Source organism: Bombina bombina, chromosome 4 (assembly GCF_027579735.1).
Source record: "Bombina bombina isolate aBomBom1 chromosome 4, aBomBom1.pri, whole genome shotgun sequence".
NCBI classification, from domain to species: domain Eukaryota; kingdom Metazoa; phylum Chordata; class Amphibia; order Anura; family Bombinatoridae; genus Bombina; species Bombina bombina.
In genome coordinates, this window is record NC_069502.1 from 784,090,826 (window position 1) to 784,116,129 (window position 25,304).

The 25,304-nt window shown below is 42.1% G+C and overlaps 1 protein-coding gene across 6 annotated transcripts in view; it reads right to left on the minus strand.

Annotated features, from left to right (window-relative positions):
* Positions 1–25,304, minus strand: part of AKT3 (AKT serine/threonine kinase 3) — a 995,132-nt gene that overhangs the window by 432,595 nt on the left and 537,233 nt on the right. The window lies entirely within an intron of this gene.

The following is a 25,304-nucleotide window of genomic DNA, read 5'->3' on the forward strand; positions in this document are numbered from 1 at the left end:
TTGTCCCTTCAAGGAACTAGCTGATAATCCCTTCTCCAATCCTTCTTGGAGAAAAGACAAAATCCTAGGAATCCTAATCTTACTCCATGAGTAACCCTTGGATTCACACCACTAAAGATATTTACGCCATATTTTATGGTAAACTTTTCTAGTAACCGGCTTGCGAGCCTGAATCAGTGCTGTGTAGGTGAGCACAGTGTTTGAATCACTTATACATATATATTATACTGACCTGCAATACTCAGGTGCTCTATCCTAAAGGAGTAAACCTTCCTTCATACTGATAAGTGGGGACATTATTGTTTGCTATTTGCATTTGTAACTTTGTGATATCCGCTATTTGTGGGACCCTAGGACAGGGTAGTATCACAAGTATTATATATCTTTCATATTCAGAAATTGGAAGCCACCAAGCAGCTTGTGAATCTGAATCAGAGTATCAATGACCGGCTCAGAGAAAAACCCTGCTTAGATAAAATCAAACGTTCAATCTCCAAGCAGTCAGCTGCAGAGAAGTTAGATTTGGATGTTGGAAAGGACCTTGAATGAGAAGGTCCTTTCTCAATGGCAGTCTCCACGGTGACAATGACGACATGTCCACTACATCTGCATACCAGGTCCTGCGTGGCCACGCAGGCGCTATTAAAAATACTGAAGCCCTCTCCTGTTTGATTCTGGCAATCACACGAGGAAGGAGAGGAAAAGGTGGAAACACATAAGCCAGGTTGAACGACCAAGGTACTGCTAGAGCACCTATCAGTACAGCCTGGGGATCCCTTGACCTGGACCCGTAACGTGGAAGTTTGGCATTCTGTCGAGATGCCATCAGATCCAATTACGGTGTGCCCCATTGATGAATCAAGGTGGCAAACACCTCCGGATGGAGTTCCTACTCCCCCGGATGAAAAGTCTGACGACTTAGAAAATCCACTTCCCAGTTTTCTACTCCTGGGATAAAGATCGCAGACAGATGGCAAGAGTGAATCTCCGCCTATCGAATTATCTTTGATGCTTCTATCATTGTGCCACAGTCGTGATATTGTCCGACTGGAATCTTATGAATTTGGCCAAAGCCAACTGAGGCCATGCCAGCAGCGCGTTGAATATCGCTCTCAGTTCCAGAATATTGATTGGCAATTGAGACTCCACCTGAGTCCACACACCCTGAGCCTTCAGGGAATTCCAGACTGCACCCCAGCCCAGGAGACTGGTGTCCATCGTTACTATTACCCAAGATGGCCTGCGGAAGCACATCCCTTGGGACAGATTGTCCTGTGACAACCACCACCGAAGAGAGTCTCTGGTCTCTTGGTCCAGATTTATCTGAGGAGATAAATTTGCATAATCCCCATTCCACTGACTGAGCATGCACAGTTGTAGTGGTTTGAGATGAAAGCGAGCAAACGGGATGATATCCATTGCTGCTACCAATAGTCCGATGACTTCCATACACTGAGCCACTAATGGTCGATGAATGGACTGCAGAACTCGGCAAGTATTTAGAATCTTTGATTTTCTGACTTCTGTCAGAAATATTTTCATGTTTACCGAGTCTATCAGAGTTCCCAGGAATGGAACTCTTGTCTGTGGAACTAGTGAACTTTTTTCTACATTCACTTTCCAACCGTGAGTTCTTAGAAATGACAACACGATGTCCGTGTGAGATTTGGACAGATGATAGGATGACGCCTGGATCAAGATATCGTCCAGATAGGGCGCCACCACTATGCCTCGCGGCCTGAGAACCGCTAGAAGGGACCCTAGAACCTTTGTGAAGATCCTGGGAGCCATGGCCAACCCAAAGGGAAGGGCCAAAAACTGATAATATTTGTCCTGAAAGGCAAATCTTAGGAATTGATGATGATCCTTGTGGATAGGAATGTGAAGGTACGCATCCTTCAGGTCCACAGTGGTCATATATTGACCCTCCTGGATCATTGGCAAAATTGTACGAATGGTCTCCATCTTGAACGATGGGACTCTGAGAAATTTGTTTAGACATTTGAGATCTAAAATTGGTCTGAAGGTTCCCTCTTTTTTGGGAACCACAAATAGATTTGAGTAGAACCCCTGCACCTGTTCCAGTTCTGGAACTGGGCAAAAGCCTCTCTTATTGTCTGGTCTACAGACAGACGTGAAAGATGAAATCTCCCCCTTGGAAGGAAATCATTGAATTCCAGCTGGTACCCCTGGGTCACAATTTCCAATGCCCAGGGATCCTGTATATCCCTTGCCCAAGCCTGACCAAAGAACGAGAGTCTGCCCCCTACTAGATCTGGTCCCGGATCGGGGACTGCCCCTTCATGCTGTCTTGGTAGCAGCAGCTGGCTTCTTGGCTTGTTTACCTTTATTCCAGGCCTGGTTAGGTCTCCAGATCGATTTGGATTGAGCAAAGTTCCCTTCCTGCTTAGATGAGGAAGAGGAATCAGAGGATACTCCTTTAAAATGCAGAGGATACTCCTTTAAAATTTTGAAAGGAACGAAAATCATTTTGTTTACCCCTCATTACCTAGAGTAATGTCCGAGATTATTTCCTTCAGCTCAGGCCCAAATAGGGTCTTACCTTTGAAGGGAATAGTTAAAAACTTAAATTTAGACGATACGTCAGCAGACCACGACTTTAGTCAGAACGCTCTGCGCGCCAGAATGGCATGCGTTTTTCGCTGCTAATTTTGCATTTTGAAAAGCAGCATCAGTAATAAATGAATTGGCTAATTTAAGAGCTTTTATTCTGTCTAAAATGTCCTCTAAAGGTGTCTCTACCTTCAGAGACTCTTCCAGGGCGTCAAACCAAAAGGCAGATGCAGTAGTTACTGGAACAATGCAGGCTGTAGGCTGTAAGAGAAAACCCTGGTGAACAAATAGTTTCTTTAGAAGACCCTCAAATTTTTTATCCATAGGGTCTGTAAAAGCACAACTGTCTTCAATGGGTATAGTTGTTCGCTTAGCTAGAGTAGATATAGCTCCCTCCACCTTAGGGACCAATTACCAGGAGTCCCGTATGGTGTCAGATATAGGAAACATTTTCTTAAAGTTAGGAGGGGGAGAAAACGTGTATACCTGGTCTATCCCATTCCCTCTTAACAATTTCCAAAATTCTCTTAGGAACCGTAAAAAAAACATCCGTGTAAGTAGGTACTTCTAAATATTTGTCCATTTTACACAATTTTTCTGGGGAAATTGTGATAGGGTCACAATCATCCAGAGTCGCCAAAACCTCCCTGAGCAACAGGCGGAGATGTTCCAGTTTAAATTTAATTGAAATATATTTTTATTGATCACACTCTTCCAACAATTACATCAAACAGGCGAAAGAAAAAATACAGATTTTCAATCATTAGAAAACATCAAGTCCTAGGGAACCAAATCATATTTCAAAGAGGAATGTCCTTCAATAGAATTTCAGATTTCAAGAAGTCTCTTTTTAACTTGAGGGTTATTCCAGTGAGATCAGTTCCTTTCATTTTGTACGTTCTGCATTACATTTTCAGGCAAGAGTGTGTTATTTAGACATAAACACATGGTCCCTCAAAAAGTTTCTAAGCCGTGCCCATCATGTATTATCTATTTGGGGCGCATGTAGCATGTAGGAGGCATGATCTTCAAAGATTCCCTGCCTCATTAACAATAACTCAAAACTAAAACTATGTAAACATGGAAAACAATAATCAATGCATGGATCAAACTTATATCTTAATATTTAAGCGTTGTATTTTGTATTTTTAACATTTCAAAGAATTGGTTTCTCATCTTATCTTGCTCCTAAAGGTAGTAACTAGCTCAATTCCTCACCTCCTCTTCTCCTCCCCCTCACCCTGTCTCTCTCCCCACTCCATTCCATCTCCCCTTCAGCTACTCTATAAGTCTGATTATTATCCCCCTCCAGCATCCAATAAAACCAGACTTTCTGGAATTGGGCCTCCGTATCTTGGATCTGTGCAGCAGATTCATACATTGAGTATACCAACTTAATTCTAGCTATCACTTCTGACCACGACGGTACCTCCGTCTTCCAGTATTTAGCGATCACTATTCTGGTCGTGGTGCACAGTATTCTAATGAACGTGTTGATGTATTTATTCAAATTAGGGATACGTTCATGCAATAAAGCCTGAGCCGGGGTGAGATCAATCTGTTCACCTAACACCTTTCCCAGTAGGGAAGACAGTTCTTGCCATACTCTACATACCTTGGGGCATCCCCACCACATGTGTAGATATGAACCTACCTCTTTGCACCCTCTGTAACAATATTTAGAGCTCTCTTTTCCCATATGGGCTGTCTTAGTTGGGGTAAGGTACCATCTGAAAGATGTTTTTAATGCATTTTCTCTTAGATCGGCACTAATGAGGCCCTTACAGGTTTGGTGCAACATTTCTTGCCATTCGTCTCTTTCTAACTCTTTACCTATATCTGCTTCCCATTTTGTCATTAATGTTGTCTTAGAGTCACTTTTAGAGTCTTGGATTGAGATGTATAGTCTAGAAATTGCCCTCTTAGGTCGAGCAGTTGCTGTGCAAAGGTGTTCAAGTTCAGATTGTCTGATGTGTGTCGGGGATTTATCTACGAATGAACGTACGGCTGATACTACTTGGAGGTATAAGAACCATGGTAATGGAAGAGGTTCAAGTTTCTGTTGGAGCTGTGTGAAGGTCAGTAAATTGCCCTGGGAGTACATGTCGGCTACCCTATATAACCCTTTATTTTCCCATTTTTTAATGTGAAATTTAAATTCTTCGTTAACAATGAATTTCAAGGGTCGAATCTTTGTGTGTGAGGGAAGAATTCCCTCCATGGTCCGTGTGGGTGGCCAATGCCGTCTAGAAAGTAATGTGGTCTTATTCTGGTATATGGGATGCCCATAAGTTAGGCTTTTAGACCAAAGGATGCCATCTGGAGTCTCCTGTCCCACCATCTCTGCTTCTAAGTGAGGCCATATCACATCCTCCTGTCTCCTACTCAAGAGGGAGTCCTGGGCCAGTCTTGCCGCTCTATAGTAATCAAGTAGATTGGGGACCCCTATCCCTCCTAGTTGTCTATGTCTGTTTAAGATAGTGTGAGGAATTCTCGGGTGCTTATTGTCTCTTAGGAAGCTATGTATTTCTCTCTGAAGGTTAGCAATGTCTGTAATGTTAATCCTGATCGGGAGTACCCTAAATAAATATAATATTCTAGGTAGAGTCGTCATTTTTATCGCGGATAGTCTCCCATACCACGAAAAACCCATTTTCTTCCATTTTCTCAAATCAGATCTAATCGCTTTAAGCAAAGGGGTATAGTTTGCTTCGTATAGCTTCGAGGAATGTGACATCAACTTTATGCCTAAATATTTCAACCCATCTAGAGCCCAATTGAAGTCAAAGTTTGCTTCTATCAATTTGATAGTATGCTTAGGAATAGAAAGGGGTAGCGCCTCACACTTATCTATATTTATTTTATATCCCGATATTTTAGAAAATTGCTGTATTGCTTGATATACATATGGTAATGAGTGCAGAGGTTTAGAGATAGTCAGCAACACATCATCCGCAAATAGGGTAATTTTATGGTGGAATCTTCCAATCTCTAGGCCGAATATATCAGGACAATTGCGTATATATGCCGCCAATGGTTCAATGCATATGGCAAAGATTAGAGGTGAGAGTGGGCAACCTTGTCTGGTGCCATTGAGTATTGGGAAGGTTTCTGATTGGTGTCCTATCGCCCGAACAAATGCTGTAGGCTTTGAGTATAACCCCTGAACCGCCTTCATGAAGTTGCCTTCAAATCCCACGTGTGACAAAAGACTCAGCATGTATTTCCAGTCAACCCTGTCAAATGCCTTCTCCGCATCCAGTGAGAGGACCAGAGAAGGCATTTTTCTGTCTCGCAATAAGTCTATTATCGATACCATTCTACGGATATTATCCGGGGCTTCCCTATCTTTTATGAATCCCACTTGGTCAGGGTGGACAATACTCGGTAGGATATGTTTGAGTCGGTTGGCCAGGATTTTTGTCACGATCTTAACATCTTGATTGATAAGGGAGATAGGCCTGTAGCTGCTACATAATTTAGAGTTTTTCCCCTGTTTTGGTATTACCACAATTTTGGCTCTAAGGAGTTCTTCTGGTATCGGTCTCCCTTCCATAATATGATTTGCAAATGTTATCAAGTGTGGCACTAAGACTTCCCTAAACGCTTTATAGTACTCCCCCGGGAATCCATCAGGTCCCGGGGCTTTGCCAGGTCTAAGGTCTTTTATAGCCGCTATCACCTCAGCTCTTGTGATCTCTGCATTAAGATTAATTCTATCTTCTTCAGTTATCACTGGCAAACCTGCCCTATCCATAAAGGAGTTAAAAGCCTCTTTCGTCTCTGGGTTATGTTGCACTTTCGTGCCATCATATAATGTCTGGTAAAATTTGGCAAACGTGTCAACAATGTCCTGTGGATGAGTCGTGGTCTGGCCTGTCGGCGTCTGAATGCATGGAATAGAAAGAGATTGGTAGTTGTCTCTAAGTTTTTTTGCTAAATATTTGTCGGGTTTGTTGGCAAAGATAAAATAGTTCGTCTTTAGTCTATGTGCAGCTTTTATGGAGTGCCCATTCAGCAGAGATTGTAAAGTTTGCTTTTTTTCAACTAGCTTGGTGAGTGTGGCTCTAGAGTGGTTCGACTTGTGTAGCTTTTCTAATGTGGCAATTTCTGTGTTTAGTTGATTAATAAGGTCGTTGTATTTTTTGTTATGTAATGCCTTTTCTTTAATTAGGATCCCTCTTATCACCGCCTTATGGGCCACCCAGGGTATAGCAGTGTTTGCTGTAGTCCCAACATTAATTTTCCAATATTCTTGTAGGCTGTGTAAAATTCTGCTCTTAACGGTCGGGTGTTTAGTGCTAGTCGCATCGTATGTCCATGTCCTAGTTCTCTTAGGGTCTGCTAAGTCTCCTAGAGTGAGCACTGACAGGGAGTGATCTGACCAGACACATGGGTGAATATCTAATGAATGTATTGCTGGTTGCAGTATCTGGCTAGTAAATACGTAGTCTATTTTTGAATAGGTGTCGTGTGGTACTGAATAAAATGTAGTGTCTCCTAGCCCCCCATGTCGTGTTTGCCATGTGTCCTGTAGTGTGTGTTGAGCTAAGGTGTCTAGAATTTTCTTAGCAAAACTCCTCTGTCTTTGTTTTTTCTTAGACTGTTGGGTAATTGTTTGCTTAGTCAGTGATTGTAGGTCAATGTTAAAATCCCCCGCCAGTATTATTCTTAGTCTAGACCAGTCAGTTAGCAGATTTGAAATAACAGTAAAAAATTTATCTTGTTGTTCATTTGGGGCATATATGTTGCATAGTAGAATTTCTACACCCCCCAAACACCCAAACACTAGAAGATATCTACCTTCCTTATCAGATATAGTCTCTCTATGTGTAAAGGGTAGTGAGGAGTGTATAAGGATAGAAACCCCTCTCTTTTTGGAATCCAAGGCAGAGTGATATTGCTTTGAGTAATCTCTTGCCCAGTACTTGGGGATAGTATCTTTTAGGAAATGAGTCTCCTGAAGAAAAATAACATTAGCTTTAAGTCGTCTATAATGTGACATGGCCGTCCTCCTTTTAACATCGGTATTTAGTCCTCTCGCATTATGCGAGATCAAAACTATCTTAGGAATAAGCATCACAATTTGTGCACCCACATTTCCTCTCCATCCCTCCCTTGACATCGGGGACCCCAGACAGCAGATTTCCCACCGAGCTCCAGTATCTAAGTTTGTAGCCTGAAAGTAAAAGCTTGTTAATTTCCCTCTTCCTACTCTGTCTCTCTAATTGTCTCTTCCTTTTCCTATAACCTTGTAGAGCATTTCCACAAGATGAGCTAAGTAAAGTTATACAACATGGTATGCATTGAAACATTAGCGGCATAAACAAACAAATACAATAACACAACATTAAAAAACAATTAAACAATTGAATGGGAATATATCGAAACCAGCACATAAAACCTGTACTGTGCAGGTCCGACATGGAATTTCAACTTTGCATCACCTGTATCCGATGAAGAGTCTCAGACCCATCTCATGAGTCTGATTTGTAGTCGACCACTCAGCCTTTTTCAGCAACCTCTAAGTTTGAGGGGAGGCCCCAGAATACAAGAGAGAAAAAAAAAGGGGAATAGTCCTTCTTGTCCGTGGCCCTCACGTATTGTTTGGACGTCTCATGTTTTGGGTTTCTTTTTGTTAGTCACCTTTTTCCATTTTGGCCTTTGGGGTTTCGCCTTTAGCGACAGTGCAGCAGAAGAGGTAGATGTCGAATCCTCCCCCAAGATGACCGGTGGTTCCAAGTCCAGGGACTTGCAGATTTCGGGGATCTCCTCAGTGGCTTTAATTGTAAGCATTTTGCCGTTTCGCATCACTTGCAGCGCAAAGGGGAAGCCCCATCTGTAGGGGATATTATTTTTCCTCAGGAGAAGAGTGAGAGGTTTCAGTGCGTATCTTTTCTGTAATGTTTTAATGCAAAGGTCCTGGAAAAACTGGATAATATTGCCCTGGAATTTGAATGTGGGGTTGCTTCTGGCAGCCAGTAGAATCTTTTCTCTATCAGGGAACCGTAAGAGCTTAACAATAACGTCTCTTGGTGGTTGCTCTGGTTTGGGTTTTGCTTTAAGGGCTCTGTGTGCTCTTTCTATTGGGCACCCTGAGTCCATCGGTTCTCCCAGTATAGCATGAAATAATTGCTGGAGATAACTGTGTAGATCTTCTGCTCCAATTGATTCAGGGATACCTTTGAGCCTGATGTTGGAGCGTCTGCTCCGGTTTTCCAAATCTTCAATTTTTTCTTCTAGCTCTTGTATGTGTTGGCCGTGTGAGTCAAGAGTTTGGGAGACCGTTGTGATTTCCTCCCCCATTTCCTCTGTGGCTGTTTCTAAGGAGTCTACTCGGGTGCCCAGCTCTAGTATCTCTGTTTTAATGTCCGTAAGACTATTAGTGACTGTATTTTGAAAGCTATCCATCTTCTCCCACAGTTTCTCAAAATTAGAAGCTATATCTTGTTTGGATACCAGGCCCTGCAAGTCTGCTTTAGTTGCGGGGGTTAGTTCCGTAATTTCCTCTTCATTTTCTGAATCTGTGTCTTCCTCAATTTCCGCCTGGGCAGCTTCTTGAGTTTTGGAGATCTTAGAGGCTTTGAAGAAGGTATCTACTGATAAGGATTTTAGGCTTTTGTCTCCTTTGGCTCCCTTTCGTGTAGCCATATTGTGAGTGTTGACAGATCAGCTATTCTTTGTTGTTTTTGATTTTGTGGCCGTTAAGTACCCAGCAGGTGTTGCTAACTGACTCTTTTCCCTCTTTAGAGAGATTTCAATTCATCCAGACTTCCGCTGGGTATTATTGTGTGCTTTATCACTACTGCACCCTCTCTATTGCTCTTCATTCCCTGCAGATACGGTTAGTAGGTTATGGACGCCTCGCCTTTCATGGTTTGTGTGAGCATCTCTGCAAATTTATTTTCTTTTTAGTAGAAATGAGTGATAGGCGGTGGTATCACAGGTGATGCAATAATGAGTATAGAGGTAGCTGTAGTCATCCATATCAGACTGTTCCAGCACAGTGTATCTCAGGCAGCTACATCCTCTTTGTCATCTACACCTAGGATTTTGCTAAGCACTTTTAGCTGTTAGAGATTGATCTTAGCTGCCTTTATCAGGTAAAGAATAGTAAGGTTCTGGATTCTCAAGGATGGATAGTTAAGTACAGTTCTCTGTAAGATGCCACAAGCAGAGGTCTGCAGCGATCTGTATTAGACCTTAATTTCTTAGTTCTGCCTTTAAGTTAGCTCTTGTAGTGAGCAGGGAGTGATTTGTGTAATTAGAGTTGTCAGGCTGATATTTTGAAAATATTCACTCTGAATTAGGTAAGCTATATGTATTTGGTGTCTAGCCTACCTGTTTGATATTAAGATAGCATTTATATTATAAAGTCACAGTTCCCTGGCACAACACCAGCATAGCATGCTCTGGTCAAGTAAGTTCATAGGGAGATAGTTCATACACTGGGAGCCTGCAGCAATGTCTGAAGCTGTCACATATATTTTCTGCCAGGTAGTCAATATGTCTAAGGAGCCAGCATATTATTTATTTGCCGTGTACACTGTGTTTAACATGGGGTGGTGCATTGCAAAAGTCTGAATAGTCCTGCCTTATATTAAAGCTCAGTGTTTAGGGCTGATGTGATTTAAGTGCCCTTACCTCTCCTTCTGTTACTGCTCCGGTGCAGTTTGTTCGGCAAGTGGTGGCGAGATGTAGCTCCTCTGACCCAGGCCGCAAAATGGCGATTGTTCGCGCCAAATCAGTGCTGGGAAGATGCGGCCTGTGAAAGTGAGTTCTGGGTCCTTTGAGAAGCAGCGGTAGTCTGTGTGCGGGTTATCGCAGCTCCGGGACCCTAGATGGCCATCAGATCAGCCGCAAGGTGAGTGAATAGCTGTATGGTGTCTGCCTAGCTCCTGCTCTCTCCTAATCCCACTGTAGTGCCTCTGCTGCTGCGCCGGAGCGGAGCCCCGACCCTCCGGGCAGCAGTGCTAAATATGTTGGCAAGTTAGGCTGTGGTCAGGTTGAGCAGGCAAGGTGGACAGTTGATCTCCGCTGTTCTTTCCTCTTAGAGCCGCCTGTGGGTTTGCACTGTTGGAATGGCGGTATGTCCGCTGCTGTGTTCTCTCCTGCAGTTCCTCTAGTATAGCTCAGGCAGGTCGCCGGTCTCACCAAACATCCAGCCAGCAAAATCCACGATATAGGATTTAATGAGATGACTTTGTTTTAAGGAGTTAAGCGTTTAAATTGCCTTTATTTACATCTATATTAGTTATCTGAGAGAGAGCTCCTTCTCAAGACGTCTCTCTTGCTCGGCAGTTGGCTCCGCCTCCTCCAGTTTAAATTTAAAGGACGTGACGTCCGAATCTGTCTGAGGTAATAAATTTCCTGACTTTGAAAGTTCTCCCTCAGATATAAAACCCCTAACCCCCAAATCAGAGCATTGTGAGGGTGCATCGGAAATAGCCACTAAGGCATCAGAGGGTTCAGTATTTACATGAATACCTGACCTACTGTGTTTACCCTGCAAACCTGGCAGTTTAGATAGTACCTCTGTAAGGGTAGTAGACATCACTGCAGCCATATCTTGCAAAGTAAAAGAAGTAGACGCACTAGAAGTACTTAGCGTCGCTTGAGTGGGCGTTAAAGGTTGATACACTTGGGGAGAATTAGATGGCGTATCCTGATTCTCTTCAGACTGAGAATCATCCTTAGACACACTTTCATTACATAAAATATGTTCTTTACAGTGTAAGGCCCTTTCAGTACAAGAAGGGCACAATGTAAGAGGGGGTTCCACAATGGCTTCTAAACACATAGAACATTGAACTTCCTCAGTGTCAGTGTTGAACAGGCTATGTAAACACCACAAAGTCGTTAAACACTCTATTTAGTGAGATAACACAATTTTTTGAAAAAACGGTACTGCGCCTTTAAGAAAATAAAAAGCGCACAATTTTGCAAAACAGCTTAAAAGTGTTCACATATGTCCAATTTAAAGATAAACCTGCCCTATAATGCAGTCAGATGTTGCACCCCACAGTAACAGAGCAATTAACCCTCTGAGTTATCAATAAAAACAACATTGTTTATTAGAAAAACTTTATAATCCCCTGCACCACGCCACAGCTCTGCTGTGGTGCCTACTTGCCCCCAGGGATCTTAATCAAGGCTCAAAATCACTACGGAAACACCAGGAGTCAGTTTGGGCCCAACCGGAGCTGAAAATTACAGTTTATATGTGAAGAAAACTGAGCCATTGAGGCGCGAAATTAGGCCCCGCTCATCCTCTCCGGAATAAGCTGAGCCTAAACAACCGCAGTAAAGCGGTCAAACATAAGCCATGTGGGTATAAAAAATAAAGTACTAGCCATGTGGATCCTCTTTAGAGGAAAAGTATAACAACCAGCCACTCATTTCAGATTGTTAATAAAATCGTTAGGCTGCCCCAGTGTCTCACCATAACATATAAAGTTGCATTAGTCGTGAAAACAAAATAATGCCCAGGATTACAGTAATACCCTATTTTCCACAGAATTACTGCTTACCCCTTCCCTCTATGGGAACTATGTCAGCCAGTTCGGATATATCACAGTCTCCTCAGAAATAAATGCTGAACATACCTCAATGCTGCTTGTAGCATGAAAACTGTTCCTCACACTGAAGATTTCTCTAGCATTCCTCAGCAAAATGTGGGAACCAACATGGATCTTAGTTACATCTGCTAAGATCATCAATCTCAGGGCAGAAATCTTCTTCCAATGCTGCCTGAGAGAAATAGTACTCACCGGTACCATTTAAAAATAAACTCTTGATTAAAGAAATTAAAACTATCATTTTATCACCACTATCACTTTACCCTTCCTATTACAAGCATAGGCATAGAGAATGGCTGGGGGGAGGAGTAAAGGGAGGAGCTATATAGCAGCTCTGCTGTGGTGCTCTTTGCCACTTCCTGTTAGCAGGAGGATTATATCCCACAAGTAAAAGATGAAACCCGTGGACTCGGTATATGTTGTAAAATAAATAGTGCAATCCTGTATGTTTCTTACAAAACCTCTTTATGTATTTGAGCTTCAACCGAGCTCAGGTGAGTTTAAGCAACATTTTGTTTGGCCCATAACCAGCCATACATCCAGCAATATAGTAAAAACATAATTTATGCTTACCAGATAAATTCCTTTCCTTCCAGATAGGCAGAGTCCACTGCTTCATTCCTTACTGTTGGGAAATGCAACACCTGGCCACCAGGAGGAGGCAAAGACACCCCAGCCAAAGGCTTAAATATTACTCCCACTTCCTCATTACCCAGTCATTCTCCCGAGGGAACAAGGAAATGTAGGAGAATTATGAGGCTATAAATAGTGCCAGAAGAATAAGATATATAATAGGGGACCGCCCTTAGACTAGAAAACACAGACGGGGGACAAAGACTATCCCTATCCGGAAGGAAATTAATTTATCTGGTAAGCATAAATTATGTTTTTCTTCCTAAGATAGGGAGAGTCCATGGCTTCATTCCTTACTGTTGGGAAAACTATACCCAAGCTCCAGAGGACACTGAATGAATAACTGGAGGGAAAAAAGCAAGAGGCAGACCCTATTCTGAGGGCACCACAGCCTGCAAAACTTTTCTCCTGAAAGCTGTAAAAACATCAAACTTGTAAAAAGTAGAAAAAGTATGTAAGGAGGACCAGGTCTTACAAATATGATCCATAGAGGCCTAGTTCTTAAAGGCCCAAGAGGAAGCCACTGCTCTAGTGGAATGAGCCGTTATCCTCTCAGGAGGATGATGTCCCGCTGTCTCGTAAGCTAAGCGGATGACACTCCTTAACCAAAAAGATAGAATCGAAGTAGCGTTCTTTCCCTTACACTTCCCCGAATAGACAACAAACAAAGAGGAAGATTGTCTAAACTCCTTAGTAGCCTGAAGAAAGAACTATAAGGCGCGAACCACATCCAAATAGTGAAGTAAACGTTCCTTCGATGAAGAAGGATTAGGACACAAGGAAGGAACCACAATCTCTTAAATGATGTTGCGATCTGACACAACCTTAGGAAGAAACCCTAATTTAGTACATAAAACTGCCTTATCTGCATGAAAAATCAGATAAGGGAATTCACATTGTAAAGCAGAGATCTCAGAAACTCTGAGCGCAGAGGCAATAGCCAATAAAAAGAGAACCTTCCAAGATAACACAAGCTAAACAAACGGAACCTGTTGCAAAACACGAAGAACAAGATTTAGGCTCCTATGAGGAGCCCCAGATCTAAACACAGGTCTGATCCTGTTCAGAGCCTTAAAAAAGGACTGCACATCTGGAAGCTCAGCTAGTGCAATAAAACTGACAGGGCCGAAATCTGTCCCCTCAGGGAACTAGCAGAAAGGCCCTTCTCCAGTACATCCTGGAGAAAAGATAAGATCCTGTCAACCATAACTCTGTGCCAGGAAAAACCACGGTCTTTACACCAGAACAAGTAGGTTCTCCACCCTATGTGGTAGATACGCTGAGTAACTGGTTTACGAGCTTGAATAAGAGTATCAATGACACTCTCAGAGAAACCTCTCTTGGCTAAGACTAAATGTTCAATCTCCACGCAGTCAGTCTCAGACATCTAAATTTTGATGAACAAATGGACCTTGTATCAGCAGGTCTCTGCAACAAGGTAACTTCCACGGAGGAAATGGGGACATCCCCACTAGATCCGTGAACCATGTCCTTTGCAGCCACAATGGAGCAATCAGGATTACTAATACCCGCTCCTGCTTGATGCGGGCCGCCACTCGGGGAAGAAGCAGTAATGGAGGAAAAAGATATGAGTTTGAACCTCTAGGGCACTGCTAGCGCTTCTATTAGATCCACTTGGGGATCCCTCCACCTCGACCCGTACCAGGGTAGCTTGATATTGAGATGGGACGCCATGAGATCTATCTCTGGTGTCCCCCACTTGCTGCATATCTCTGCAAACACCTTGGGATGGAGAGACCATTCCCCTGGGTGGAAGGATTGCATGTTGAGAAAATCCCCCTCCCAGTTGTCCACACCCGGGAATGTGGATCGCTGACAGTGAACAGTTGTGGGCCTCTGCCCACTCTAGAATCTGAGATACTTCCTTCATCACCAAGGAACTTCTCGTTCCCCCCTGATGGTTGATGTAACTCCTGTGCCTTCCTGGCACCCCAAACAGCTCCCCATCCAGATAAGCTTGTGTCCGTAGTCACAATCTCCCAGGATGGTCTTAAGAAGCACGTCCCTCGGGACAGATGATCTGGACAGAGCCACCAAGAGAGCGATTCTCTAGACTGGCTGTCTAATACAATCTGTAGAGACAGATCAGAATGATCGCTGTTCCACTGTTTCAGCATGCACAGTTGTAAAGGTCTGAGACGGAACCTGGCAAAAGGAATGATGTCCATGCAGGACACCATGAGACCAATCACCTCCATACACTGAGCCACAGAGGGACTCAAGGAGGTCCGGAGGGCAAGACATGCAGAAGTTAGCTTGGAACATCATATCCTCATGGATATGGAGTCTATTATGGTACACAGGAATTACACCCTGGTACTTGGGATAAGAGAACTCTTTTCCAAGTTTATCTTCCATCTATTTGATCGAAGAAGACTGAGAAGGGACTCAGAGTATTCTTCCATAAGATGAAAAGATGGTGCTTGCATCAGAATATCATCCAAGTATAGGGCTACTGTAATACCCTGAGTTCTGGCAATGGCTAGAAGAGCCCCCAGAACCTTTGTAAGGATTCCTGGAGCAGTAGCTAGGCCAAACGGAAGGGCAATGAACTGGAAGTGCTGGTCCAGGAAATAAAACCTTGGGAACTGAAAGTGTTCAGTGTGGATTGGAACATGAAGGGTAAGCATCCTTCAGATCTACAGTGGTCATAAACTGGCCTTCCTGAACTAAAGGAAGGATAGACCATATTGTCTCCATCTTGAAAGAAGGGACCCTGAGAAATTTGTTTAAGCACTTTAGGTCCAGAATTGGACGAAATGTTCCCTTCTTCTTTGGGACCAAGAAAAGGTTTGAATTAAACCCCAAACCTCTTTCTTCTATAGGCACCAGGACAACTCCTAGGGAGGATAGGTCCCAAACGCACCCTAGAAAGGCATCCCTCTTTTCTAGTCTGGTAGACAGGTTTGAGAGTAGGAATCTGCCTCTGGGTGGATGAGATATGAAGCTTATCTTGTATCCCTGAGTACGACCTCCAGGACCCATGGATCCTGTACATCCTTGAGCCAAGCGCCTGAAAAAAGAGACAGTCTTTACCCTAAGTGATCCGATCCCAGATCTGGGGGCCATCCCTTCATGACGATTTGTTTTCGGTGGGCTTTATTCTGCTTGGACTTATTCCAGGACTGAGCTGGCTTCCAAGTACTCTTGGGCTGCATGGCTTGGAGGATTGTTGTCGTTGGGATTTGTCAAAACGAAAATTAGAAGATTGTAGTCCCTTAGACTTGTTCGTCTTATCTTGCGGTAAAAAGGCACCCTTGCCTTCAGTAACCATAGAAATAATGGAGTCCAGGCCTGGACCAAATAAAATCTTTCCCTTGAAGGGAAGAGAAAGGAGTCTTGAATTAGCAGTCATATCCGCAGACCAAAACTTCAACCAGAGCACCCGGCGGGCTAGGACCGCAAAGCCAGAAGCCTTTGCAGGTAGGCACATAATTTGCATGTTCGCATCACAGATAAAAGAATTAGCATTTCTCAGAGCTTTAATTCTGTCTTGAATATCCTCGAGGAGAGATTCCCCTTAATGAGTTCCAACAAAGAGCTGCACCAGTAGGTAGCTGCTCCGGCATTCGCAGCAACTGCAGCCTCCAGTTGAAACAAAAATCCTGTATGTTGAAACATCTTGCTCAGAAAGGTTTCCATTTTCTTTTCCATCGGCACTCTGAACGAAGAACTATCTTTAAGAGGTATAGTAGTACGTTTAGCAAGCGTAGAGATAGCACAATCAACCTTAGGAATGGAGCCCCACAAATCTAGTTGAGTGTCCGGGACTTGGAACAACTTTTTTAAAAGGAAATGGAAGATCCAATTCTTTCCCATTCATTGTTAATAATGTTCACCATTTTAACCGACACAGGAAAAGTCAAAGGAACTTTCCTGTCTTCGTAAACTCTGTCTAATTTAGGTATTACAGGTTCTTCAGGCAATGCAGCTTCTGGAACCTCTAACGTAGACAGAACCTCCTTTAATAAAAAATGAAAGTGCTCAATTTTAAATCTAAAGGACGGTTCCTCCGCAGCAGGATGCTTAAACGCTAAGGACTCCGACCCAGAAGGTTCACCCTCTGAAGCTACAGAGGTTAACTCATCATCGGATAACTGGGACATAATAGCTAAATCCGATAGTTAGATGACTCCGGTTCAGGAGAGCTATGTTTAACCTTTCTCTTGAATTTGTTAGAGCGAGGTAATGCACTGAGGGCCGATAACACCGCCGTTTGTAACTGCGCGGCAAAGTCCACAGGAAGAAGGCCCCTTCCGGATGGAGGATTAGATGTTCTACAGGGAACTGCATGTGGAGTGGATAATGTAGCAAGGGTAGTAATCTCACGGGACGCTGAGTCCTGAGAGGTAGACGGCTCAGAGGGAATAATAGCCTTAGCAAGCTTGTCTACCTTCTTAGACTTTATAACAGTGTTAAGGCATGTGGAACATAATTGAGTAGGCGGGAAAACTATGGCCTCCTCACAATATAAACAGGTATGATTTAGTACAGAAGAAGTACCTTCTAACATGTCAGCGTCCTCCATAGCTCAGGTTACACCCACAGAAGAACACAAATAAAAATGTGTTTTTTAATATATATATATATATATATATATATATATATATATATATATATATATATATATATATATATATATATATATATATATATACTCCCAATGGCTGGGGCACTCACCACCTCCTATACCTAGGCAGTTAACAGAGAAAACGCTCTCCTTAGGTTGAAGTCTCAGCCAGAATGTAGGAAATGAACATAGACCACATGCTATGTAAAGTACAGCAAGTAAATAGGAGTTGTGCAACACTTTCAAAATTGAAAGTGAAACCTGTTTGTTCCAGCCAAAAACACACCAGCCCAGAAAAAACAATCATACAAAGCAGCATGTAAATAATTAATACACTGATTAAATAACCCAAACTGTTCAATAAACCCCCCTCAGAGGATATTAAACCTGGATCCTATCAAAGTATAAAGGAGCCACACTGTGACCCTGGTATAGTGTTTTATGTGTAAACAATCTTACCTCCAGGATCCATGCTGTGGAACAGAACACAGCCTCTCAATTGTGACAGTCTTATAGCAGCGCTCCGGACATTGACTTGAGTGAGAGAAAGCAGGCAGTGAAACTCATCAACAATGATTGCTTAGGTGCTGTTAGCAGTAGTCTGGATGGTTTCGCAGAAAAACTTTCCCTGCATCTCCACACTCTAACTTTCATCAATACTGTCATCAATACTGCCACTGAGAGGTTGAAATGACTACTTAAAACTCCAGTCCTATCTCGAAGGGCAGATACCTTTTTTCAAGACTCTCCGAATCTCCTGACACTTCTCTGCCACCTCCTATCATGACGAAAGATAAAGAATGACTGGGGTAATGAGGAAGTGGGAGGGATATTTAAGCCTTTGGCTGGGGTGTCTTTGCCTCCTTCTGGTGGCCAGATGTTGTATTTCCCAACAGTAAGGAAGGAAGCCGTGGACTCTCCCTATCTTAGGAAGGAAATCTATTTATTAAAATCTTACATAATGATTAAAGGACACAATGTTCAAAATTTCCCAAATAATAAAATGTATGCTTACCTGATAAATTTCTTTCTTTCCGGACATGGAGAGTCATTCAAATTACTAGTGGGATATTCACTCCTGGCCAGCAGGAGGAGGCAAAGAGCACCACAGCAAACCTGTTAAGTGTCACTTCCCTTACCCATAACCCCCAGTCATTCAGCCGAAGAGAAATGGAAAAAGAAGATAACACAAAGGTGTAGAGGTGCCTGAGGTTTAGCAAAAAAAAAATTACTGTCTAATCTTAAGGGTGGGGTCGTGGACTCTCCATGTCCGGAAAGAAATTTATTAGGTGAGCATACATTTTATTTTCTTTCCTAAGACATGGAAAGGCCCCCACATCATTCCAATTACTAGTGGGAACCAATACCCAAGCTAGAGGACACAGAATGAACAGGGAGGGAGAACAAGACAGGCAGACCTAAACAGAAGGCACCACCGCTTGAAGAACCTTTCTCCCAAAAGAAGCCTCAGCCGAGGCAAAAGTATCAAATTTGGTAAATTTTGAAAAAGTATGCAGAGAGGACCAAGTTGCAGCCTTGCAAATCTGTTCCACAGAAGCTTCATTTTTTAAAGCCCAAGAAGAGGAGACAACCCTACTGGAATGAGCAGTAATTCTCTCAGGAGGCTGCTGTCCAGCAGTCTCATATGCAAAACGAATCATACTTCTCAAACATAGGGAAAGAGAAGTAGAACTAGCCTTCTGACCTTTACACTTTCCTGAGAAACAAACAGGGCAGAAGACTGGCAATAATCCTTAGTAGCCTGTAGGTAGAAACATCCAAGTTGTACAACAGATGTTCTTTATGGGAAGGATTAGGACAGAGAAAAAGAACAATTTCCTGATTATTATTTCTATCCGAAACCACCTTAGGGAGAAAACACAACTTAGTACGAAAAACCGCCTTATCCGCATGAAAACTAAGGTAAGGCGAATCGCACTGCAAAGCCGAGAGTTCAGAAACTATCAGAGTAGAAGAAATAGCAACAAGAAACTAAACCTTCTAAGATAACAGCTTAATATCTCTTGAATGCATTGGCTCAAACGGAGCCTGATGCAAAACTCTAAAGGCTCCAAGGAGGAGCAACCAGTTTAAACACAGGCCTGATTCTGACCAGGACCTGACAAAAAGATTGAACATCTGGCACATCCGCCAGATGCTTATGTAAAAGAATAGATAATGCAGATTTCTGACCTTTCAGAGAACTGACTGACAACCATTCCTGGAGAAAAGAAAAAAATTCAAGGAACCCTGACCCTACTCCAAGAGTAGATATTCGATTCACACCAATAAAGGTATTTACGCCATAACTTATGGTAAATTTTAGGAGTAACAGGCTTGCAAGCCTGGAGCATGGTATCAATAACCGATTCAGAAAACCCACGCTTAGTCAAAACTAAGTGTTCAATCTCCAAGCAGAGAAAGGAGATTTGGATGGAAGAAAGGACCCTGAGTTAGAAGGTCCTTCCTCAGAGGTAACCTCCAAGTAGGAAGAGATGACATCTTCACAAGGTCTGCATACCAGATCCTCCAAGGCCAAACAGGAGGTATTAGAATTACAGACACTCTCTCCTGTTTGATACGAGCAATGACTCATGGAAAGAGCGCGAACGGAGGAACCAGGTATGCTAGACCGAATTCCCAAGGGACCGCCAGAGCATCTATCAGAGCGGCCTGCGGATCTCTTTACCTTGAACCGTACCTTGGAAGCTTGGAGTTCTGATGAGACGCCATCAGATATAATTCTGGCAACCCCCCTTAAGGGTTAGCCTGGAGAACACCTCTGGATGGAGAGCCCACTCCCCGGGATGAAATGTCTGTCTGCTCAGAAAATCCGCCTGCCTGTTGTCCACTCCTGGAATGTGAATAGCAGATAAAAAACAATTGTGAGCTTCCACCCACTGAATAATCCATGCCACCTCCTTCATGGCTAAGGAACTCAGAGTTCCCCCCTGGTGGTTGATGTAAGCCACAGAGGTGATGTTGTCCGAGAGGAACCTGATAAACTGGGCTAAGGACAATTGAGGCCAAGCCATCAGAGCATTGTATATCGCTCTCAACTCCAAGATGTTTAAGGGGAGAACAGACTCCTCTTGAGTCCATAGGTCCTGAGGCTTTAACAAGTCCAATACTGCTCCCCAGCCTAGAAGGCTGTCATCCGTGGTCACAATCACACAGGGAAGGTCTCTGCAATAATGTGCCCTGAGACAGGTGATCCTGAGAAATCCACCCCGGGAGAGAATTTCTGGTCAACTGGTCCAGATCTATCCTCTGAGACAGATCTAAATGATCTCCATTCTATTGTCTGAGCATGCATGATTGCATTTCGTATGCACGCTTGACAAAAAAATTAAAGTCTGCCCCCCACCGGATCTAATCCCGTACCAGGGGCAGATACTTCATGCTGACTTAGTTTCAGCTGAGGGTTTATTTGATTGCTTTCCCTTGTTCCAAGATTGATTGGGTCTCCAAGAAGACTTGGACTGCTCCTGCTTAGAGGAGGGAGAGGAAGGCTTTGGACCTTTAAAGTTACAAAAGGAACAAAAATTACTTTGACGTCCTTTAAGTCTATTCTTCTTGTCTTGTGGTAGAAAGGACCCCTTTCCACACGTAATTTCAGAAATTATTTCTGCCAGACCAGGACCAAACAAGGTCTTACCTTTATAAGGTAACAACAGAAGCTTGGACTTGGAGGTAACATCAGCTGACCAAAATTTTAGCCACAGAGCCCTACAGGCTAGAACAGTGAAGCCAGACATCTTGGCTCCCAGTCTAATAACTTGTATGTTAGCATCAGAGATAAACGAGTTGGCTAGTTTAAGAGCCTTAATCCTATCTTGTATCTCCTCCAACGGAGTCTCTTCTAAAATCAATTCAGACAAAGCATCACACCAATAAGATGCTGCACTTGCTACTGTGGCAATACCAACTGCAGGTTGCCATTGAAGACCTTGATGGATATACATCTTCTTCAAATAAGTCTCCAGCTTGGGATCCTTAAAAGAACAGCTATCCTCAATAGGAATCGTAGTTCTCTTAGCCAGGGTAATAATAGCCCCTTCTACCTTAGGCACCGTGCACCATGAATCTCTAATGGAGTCAGCAACAGGAAACATCTTTTAAAAGACGGGAGAAAGGTATCCCTGGCTTCTCCCATTCCTGTGTAATAATCTCCGTCATATGGACTGGAACAGGAAACGCTTCCACAGAGGAAGGAACATCATAGTATTTGTTAAGCTTACTAGATTTCTTAGTGTTGACAGCGACAGGAGAGTCAGAGTAATCCAAAGAAGCCAGTACCTCCTTTAATAGTAAACAAAGGTGTTCAAGCTTAAATCTGAAGTGTACTTCTTCAGCATCAGACAAAGGAATTATACTGTCCAAATCTGAGGTTTCACCCTCAGAGGCTACTGAGGTATCCTCCCTCATCAGACTTATGAGGGAGGGCAACCTGCGTAGCAGCTGATGGGACAGACACCTTACATTCTGAATTTTTTTTAGATTTCCTCTTGCGCTTCCCCATCATGGGAAAAGCAGCTAAAGCCACTGATACCGCAGAGGATATCTGTGCAGCAAAATCTGAGGACAAATAAACTCCTCCAGGAGGCTGAGAGGAACTGCAGGGCACTGTATGTGAAGCTGTGGAGGCTTAGGATGTTAGAGGAGAAAGCTGTGGCATTGCCTGAACAGCATCATCCTGAGAGACATTAGGCTCCGAAACAAAAAGTTTATATTTACATTTCAAAGTCTTTTCTAAACATGAAGAACAAAATTGCATAGGTAACACAATTTGGGCCTCAAGACACAAACATTTATCCATAGGAGCAGACTCCTGTTCCATGTCCATAGGTAAAATAATTCCCAATAATTAAAGGAATGACTGATATATGAAAATGACAATGTCACTTTAAGAGAAACATTTTTTAATCTCCTCAGAGCAAGACTGAGGTGCCCTACCTTAACCTTCAATTCCCAAATAGTTTGGCAAACAGCTGTACATCGATCAATAAAACAATCAGACACCAATAAGCTGTCCAAAATGACACCGCTACGCTCCGGAACTCAGTGGGGTGAGGGAGGGGTCACCTGACCGGCATAAAAAGAAACATGTGCAGCAATACCTAAAAGAATGCGTTTCTAGCAGCAACTGCCTAGTAAAAACTTGCTACAACAAAGTAGAGCCCAACAATCACATTTCCTAAAAATAAAAGTCCCAATAAACTGAAACTTATAAATAGAAAGCCTCAGAGAAAAAATCCCATAAACGCATGGAAAGTTAACCTCCACATACATAAAGTGCCTGCACCCTGCCCAAATAAATCCTTCCTAGAGGATTATGTCCCAATAATTACTGCAGGAAAATCTTCTCAAGTGCAAGTCTTCAATACCTAGAGAACAAAAGCACTTACCTGCAAATCCAGCTGTCTGGCAGGAAGACAGCTCACAAGGCATGAAAGGACACATACTCATATCAGAGACCTGCAGAAAAAGAAAGAACAGAGTAACTAACTCTGGCTTTCTATACCAAGGGCAGCAGGCATGTTAGAAAACCAAGAAATGACTACCTCACAACTTTCTAACTGCTTAAAAGCCACCACTTCTCTTACTCAAGAGATTGACGTGGACACAGCTAAACCCAAATCCTTGCTTGCAGGGAAAAGTACCCGAAAAAAGGAATCCATTCTTCAGACACCGAACTTCACGTCCTCCATTGACAGAAGCAAAGAGAATGACTGGGGGTTATGGGTAAGGGAAGTGACACTTGACGTTGTGGAATCTTTATGTCTTAGGAAAGAAAAGGGATATAACAAGTACCAATGTTACAAGAACATAATCATCACTTCACAGTACCTTGGGAATAAGCGTTGTTCCTACACGTGTTTCCCCATTAAAAAGCTTTTGCAAGGCTGTCAGTCCTGTTTCTATTCCGGATATTTATTTACAATAATCAGTTCCTATTAGCCATCTAAACCCAATGAATCCATGCCTAAATATCCATGCATTTTAAACTGTTCCTACCGGAAGGCTCCTTACGTCACTTCTGGTTCATATTTGAATAAAACCGGCTCTTCTGGTCACATGACAGACTGCCATATTTATTGCTTATCACATTATGTATAGAAGAATTAAGATTTACCTTACCATATTATTAAAAAATTAAATTACATTTCAATAAAATATATTTTTGATTTATATCACAGTTCTTCACATAATATACTTTATTTGAAATTGTTGATTTGTTACACACCATTATCATCAAATGCTTAATAAAAGCAATTGGTCAGAAAGACTCAAACAATTACATTTGAAGCATTATAAAAATAGAGACTTTTGGACCTCTTATTAGGTTCTATACTACAATTACACAGTCTACCATAAAGGCTCTCAGTTGCATAGATGTATCACACCAAAGGAACCAGAGCATTTGGCAAGGCATTTCAAACCAATTTTATAACAATAATATAAAAAGGGACATATATAAAGTGGAAATGTGAATACTGTAACATCTCAAAATTATTAGACTGGAATATGGTATGTACAGGACATAGAAATGCCTGTATTTAAGTGCATTCTCAAATTCCAAATTTAAACTCTGTTCATAATCAACTTGTTGATGACACAGGCAGAAGATTAGTGATAGTATTGTGTGATTCATAGTTGTGTGTGACTTATTGATGCCATAAGATCACTGATGCTATTTTTTATGTTATGTAATATCAATAATGATGCTATAAACAACGTTCTAAATAATTAATATAGGATGTTTGGTTGCAATTAACACAAAGATAAGACAAATTATGCAATCAATATGCATGTCAATATTCTTTCATTTGGTACACAATAAAAGTGTGAGTTTCAATATACAAAATAATATGACAAATTGCAAGGTCAACTAAAATGTATGCACAGTTCATTTCAGACCAACATTAGCCATAAGAAGACAATCTTGTCTGTGGCCCATTCAAAGCAGGAAGATCGACTGCAATAACAATTTTTTTTTAAAAATCTAGTATTAAAGGGACATGAAAGTCAAAATAAAACCCACAAGGTTCAAATAGAGCATGCAATTTTAAGAGACTTTTCTTCTACAAATAAATTTACTTTGTACTATTTGGTATCCTTTGTTGAAAAGCATACATGTGTAGGCTCATGAGATGCAATGCCTTTTGACATTGGCTCACCGGATGTGTATAGCTTGCTCCCAATATTGTACTGCTGCTCCAGAGTTGACTTTTTAACACAGGATACAAATATAACACAGCAAATTTAAAGGGACACTGAACCCAAATTTTTTATTTTGCAATTCAGAAAGAGCATGCAATTTTAAGTAACTTTCTAATTTACTCCTATTATCAATTTTTCTTCATTCTCTTGCTATCATTATTTGAAAAAAGAAGGCATCTAAGTTTTTTTTGGTTTCAGTACTCTGGACAGCACTTTTTTATTGGTGGATGAATTTATCCACCAATCAGCAAGGACAACCCAGGTTGTTCACCAAAAATGGGCCGGCATCTAAACTTACATTCTTGCATTTCAAATAAAGATACCAAGAGAATGAAGAAAATTTGATAATAGGAGTAAATTAGAAAGTTGCTTAAAATTTCATACTCAATCTGAATCACAAAAGAAAAATTTTGGTACAGTGTCCCTTTAACGCTAGAAATAGACTGGAAAGTATCTTAAAATGAATCATAAAAGTTTAATTTGGACTTTCATGACCGTTTAAGTGTATTTTGCAGTTTAGGGGCCCAAGGTCTTACTTTGTATCTCTTAGTCAAGAACCTTATCAGGTAACAATAAGATGTTTTGCAACTTTGCATAGTATCACCACAGTTCAATAATGCATACCTGTTATCAGCTACCTAATTTACAAATAAACAATAATAATCAGTTTCTTGTCCCATCTCTCCTATATTATTATTTGCAGA